Source organism: Anguilla rostrata, chromosome 5 (genome assembly GCF_018555375.3).
Source record: "Anguilla rostrata isolate EN2019 chromosome 5, ASM1855537v3, whole genome shotgun sequence".
NCBI classification, from domain to species: domain Eukaryota; kingdom Metazoa; phylum Chordata; class Actinopteri; order Anguilliformes; family Anguillidae; genus Anguilla; species Anguilla rostrata.
The window spans coordinates 33,345,392-33,350,715 of record NC_057937.1 but is presented as its reverse complement, the minus strand read 5'-3'; the positions used below and the strand labels follow the sequence as shown (position 1 = coordinate 33,350,715).

General features: G+C 42.9%; 1 long non-coding RNA gene across 1 annotated transcript; it reads left to right on the top strand.

Moving 5' to 3' along the window:
- The first annotated feature begins 293 nt into the window (after positions 1-293).
- On the top strand, positions 294-5,035 carry LOC135255084 (uncharacterized). Its single transcript, XR_010330075.1, has 2 exons — positions 294-1,067; positions 4,492-5,035. It is a non-coding gene; the product is annotated as an uncharacterized LOC135255084 (long non-coding RNA).
- The last annotated feature ends 289 nt before the right edge of the window (positions 5,036-5,324 follow it).

Sequence of the window (5,324 nt, the reverse complement as noted above, 5' to 3'; positions counted from 1 at the left end):
ATAGCTGTTGGAAAGCTGACCTTCTATCAGAAAAGGATGTGGTCCATTCGGAGACAAAACTGGTCGAAACAGAGGTGTTGCTGAAACAGAAGATACCATCTATGGGTGCTGGCCCTGGGGAATCCTTAATCCTTATTAAGGGTAAGAACCCCAAATCTATGGTTCTGTATGAATATCTTGTGCAAGAGATGAAACGCTTAGAGCTGAGAGAGAAACAGTTTGAGGTGAATGTGCGCCTAAGGGAGTTAGAGGTAGAAGTGATGTGGGCTGGTAACAGAGTGCAGCTTCTTGAATTTGATGTCAGCAAAACATTTGAATGGTCCCCCCAATGGGTTGCCATCTCATTGAAGTGGCCCAGGGATGCTAGGGATCACTGCCCATAGAACACAGCCTTCATTATGAGGTGGTGAAAGCTGAAATGCTAAAAACAAGAGACTTATTGTCAGAAGATTTGGCAATATCAGAAAACTGTGAAGAAGGGAAATATGTTTGACCACCGGCATGCTGCACAAGGGGTTAAGTGATTTGACTAACTTCGTGACTTAATCATTATGGAGGAATTTAAAAACTGTGTACCTGAGCAAGTTTCCACCTATCTGAATGAATAAAAATTAGATCAAGTTGCACAGACTCTGGTGTTAGCTGATGAATATATGCACACAAAAAGTAGCTTGTTTGCTGAGAAAACCCTGTCACGCCATAATGACGTCACTCCATGTAGGAAATCCCCCAAAGGCTCAGTCGGTTCATCAAAGACCAGTACTCCTGCTTCTGGTGGAACGCAGGAGGATTTGGGAGTCAAAGGGAAAGTGTGTTTCTATTGTACGAAGCCTGGTCATGTCATGGCTGGTTGTATATTCCTGAAGAGAAAGAATAAATCCTTCAAAGGGGTTTCTCTTTTGAAAGCACCCTTGCCTATGCCTGGACTTTTGTGAAACATCACCCCTTGAAAAAGATCATGCTGTCCAGGATTATGCACCATTCATTATGGTTGTGTACCATTGGTTTTATGCCATTGACCGACGAACCTACTTTTTAAAGACCAGGCAGGATACTGAGAGATGCAGGTAAGATACTGAGAGATGCGCTGCACTGGTCTTTTATTTTGGAGGATATTTTTTTTCTGAGAAATTCTCTTTAGCACCAGTATCCTTGTGCAGGGATTTGCAAGTTTGACCTCATGAAGGGTTGTGTCATAGTGGGCGTGTGATCCATTCTTCCGGTGGAAGGGATGTCCTTTATTTTAGGGTAACGACTTGGCTGGGGGCAGAATTTTGGCTAGCCCTGAGGTGACACCCGTCCCTCTTGTCAAATGCCCTGATGAATTTATGGAAAATCTATTGTCCTGGAAGTTTTCATTTCACCACTAATTTGGTACACTTGATTCTATTAAACAGCAGTTCAACAAGATCTCTTGCTGTTGAAGAAGGGCTGGAGTGAAAACCTACAGGGCAGTAGATCTCCAGGAACAAGGTTCGGCAGCTCTGTCCAGCTCTGAACTTGTGACTAGCCCCGACACTGTGAAGGCTAGCGAAGTTCCTTAAGTCAGATAACGCTTATGACTTGTGATTCATTCACCACAAACCTTGATTATGATGTACAGCTTTACCCTACTGCTGCAGATGGGGTTAAAACCATGCTTGTGCTGGGGAGTAAGGCTGAATGTGCTCAGAAGTTTGAGATGCTGTGTCTGGCATGGGAGTCGCTGATTGCTGAGCATAAGAAAGACTCTTGAAGAGAAATTTCTTCTCTCTTTAAAAGTGCTATTCCCAAGGAAGAAATTGATTTGGTGCTGAAAGGGTACTTTGTAGAGGGAGATATTTTATTGCACAAATGGAGACCAGTTGAGACTTCAGCTCTGGCACAATGTCCACCAACTTGTGGTTCAATCTGCATATCAAAAGGAGACACTTAGCCTTGCTAATGATAGCTGTCTTGCTGGTCATTTAGGTGTGAATAAAAGCTATGACAGTGCATTAAATCACCTCATTTGGCCCAGTTTCAAAAAGGACATTGCGAGGTACTGTAAATCCTGCCCTGTGTGGCAAGCTGCGGGAAAACAGAATCAAAAGATTCTGCCAGCTTCATTGTACCCCATTCCAGCAATCGAAGAGTCATTTGAAAGGGCACTTGTTGATTGTGTTGGCCTGTTGCCACAGACTAAAACAGGTAGCCAGTACCTGCTCACCTAATGTGCATGGCTACTTATTTTAGTAGAAAACAATGGCACTGGTTGTTGTCAAAGAATTCTTTTTTTATTTGGGCTACCTTATTTGAGCTTCCGAAGACTATTCAGTCTGATTAAGGATCAAATTCAAGATTTTTGCCCAAGTTCTTGAGCAGTTTGTGATGAAGCATTATTCTTTGAGTGCTTACCACCCAGAGTCACAGGGCACACTTGAATGGCTCCATCAGACTCTCATGTCTATGTTGCGTGCATACTGCCTTGAATTTGAAAAGGACTGGGATGAAGGCATTTGTCTGATTTTTTATTTATTATTTTTTTGCAGTTGGAAAGTTGTTGAGGAATCAGCTCTGTTTAATTAGATTTTGAGCACATGGCACCCAGCCCTTTAAAGTTACTTAAAGAAAAATTGGTAAATGACGCCAGTGCCACAAATCGGCTTCATTATGTTTGCAATTTCAGTTTTCAATTACATCCACCTGGTGAGTTTGCAAAAGCCAACCTTGAGGTCTCACAAAAGAGTATGAAATGCTGATTCAACCAGGGCACCAAATTCCGAACTTTGTCGCCCGGTCATAAAGTCATGGTGCTACAAGCTCAATACAGCAGCCCATACTTGACTACGTGCTGGGTAAGTAGGCATGACTACCTTGTTGCCACTCCTGATGGAACGGCCTCTGTCATATTAACATACTAAAGCTATACTGGGACTGCCAGCCTAAGGTAACGCGTGACATGAATAGTATGGTGCTCTCTTGCATTCCTTCCTCTGTCCTCATCGAATGAGAGGAGGGAGATGTGTTTATGATGTAGGTGATTTTCTTCCAATTAACTAACATCCCTTTCACATGAACCCAGAGAAACATTCACAATTGAAGAGAGAGGTACATTATTTTTTGGATAATAACATTGCAGAACCCAGTTCAGGTGATTGGAGTTCAACCTGTCTGCTGGTTAACAAACCTGATGGAACTTTTCACTTCATACTATTGGGAGGTGAATACAGTCATGAAACCCAACTATTATCCTCTCCCAAGAAAGGATGACTGTGTGTATCGCATGGGTTCTGCTGCCTTTATTACCAAATTTAACCTGCTAAAAGCTTACTGGCAAGTTCCCCTATCTAAGCATGCAAAGGCAATTTCTTAATTTGTTACACCGGATAATTTCCAACAGTGCACGGTCATACCCTTCAGGATGAGAAATGCACCTCCTACCTTTCATAGGCTGGTAAACCTCATTGCCAGGTTGTGAGGTTTAGCTAGGTTACCTGGTAATTAACAGTGCATCATGGTCCTAGCACGGAAAACAGACTGAAGCTCTTTTATATTGTTTGTCTTCGCCAATTTAAGCATAAATCTTGCGGAATGCACATTTGGTCAGACCACTGTCACTTATTTGGGGAAAGTCGTAGGGTGATGGCAAGTGTGATCAGTAGACGCAGAGTTAGAGGCTATAAATCAATTCCCCGTCCCCAAGACTAGGTGAAACTTACAGAGATTCTTTGGCATGGTAGGGTACGACCACAGTTTTTGCAGAAAATCCTCTGCCGTTTCTTCACCACTGCTAGACATCCTCAGTACCAAAACTGCCTTTTGTTGGACGGAGAAATGTCAACAGTCTTTTGAGAATATTAAGACCCTGCTGGTAAGCATCCTATTATCTCTGCACAGCCATTTATACTTGCCATAGATGCAAATGATTGCAGTGTGGGAGCCATCCTTCTCCAGGAAGACCCTCATGGTGTTGAGCACCCAGTTTGCTGTTTCTTGAAGAAGTTTAAATGACATCAAAAGGTGTATTCTATGGTCGAGAAAGAAACACAAGCCCTGGTTCTAGCATTGCAACTTTTTGATGTTCATGTAGGCTCTACGTTTCACCCCATCATAGTACTGACTGACCATAACCCGCTCATTTTTTGTAATTGCATACGTAACAACAACCAGCGTCTCAGTGGTGGAGTTAGTTTTTACAGGGTCATAGCATAGATATTCAGCACATCCATGAATGTGGTAATTTTGTCACCGATGCCTTGTCCCAGACATATGGATGTAACAATAAATAGACTATAACATTGATTGTACTTGCAGGAAGTATAATGCAGTTATTTGACTAAGTTATCAAATTAAAGTAGCTTATGTTGTCATTACAACTAATTTACATCCCTAACTGTAAGTGTGCTCATATATAGAATTATAGGATAGTGAGGGGATGCTCAATTTATTTACAGTTAAGGGAGGGGTTATACCCCACCGTTTTATATTTTTGGCTTTGGGTTGCGATGTTTGTTTGTGTCTCCCCTACAGATGGAGCTGATGATGCCACGTTCCCATTGCAGAGATCCTGGGAACTATGCTGGTGGGAAGATGCAGGCTGTTACCATGGAAACCCTCTTCAAACAGAAAGAGATGAGGACGCTGCTGACCATCGCCTAGCAACCAGATTGGACGATACCCATAACTGGGGATGCTGAGGACCATTGCAGAACATCTGAATTAAAAGATGCAGGTCAATAAGCTTTCCTCCAGCTGCATCAAGCAGTGTGATCATTCTGATGCTGGTGACAACTACGACCTTTTACAACATGCTAGATAGCTCGCCTATTACTGAAAATGCACCTGTTTAGCTATTTGGCCTGATTCCGGGTTTGAAACATCTGGAAAAGACTTGTGGCTGGACTTTGAGAAGATCACTGCCAATTCAACATGGGTTCTCGACCTGCACATTGACTGCCTGGTGAGAGTTAGCAGCCTGTGATTGTGTATATATATGCTGTGTAAATATTCTGTGTCTTTAGAACAGGCACTTTCTTGTGTGTTTGTGATAATAAACATTAGTTTGTCAGTTTTATACCACTGTGTGCTTAAATGGTTCTTTGTGTTATGGTTGTGGTGGACTAGTATATTTTATGGAGTTGGACCCCCTTTGCTGCCCTCCACTCTTCTGGCAAGGCTTTCCAGTATATTTTGGAACATTGCTGCAGGGATTCGCTTCCATTCAGCCACAAGAGCATTAGTGAGGTTGGGCACTGATTTTGGCCATGAGGCTTGGCAGCTCGCAGTCAGCATTCCAGTTCACCCCAAAGGAGTTTGATGGGGTAGAGGTCAGGGCTCAGTGCAGGCCAGTCAAGGTCTTCCCC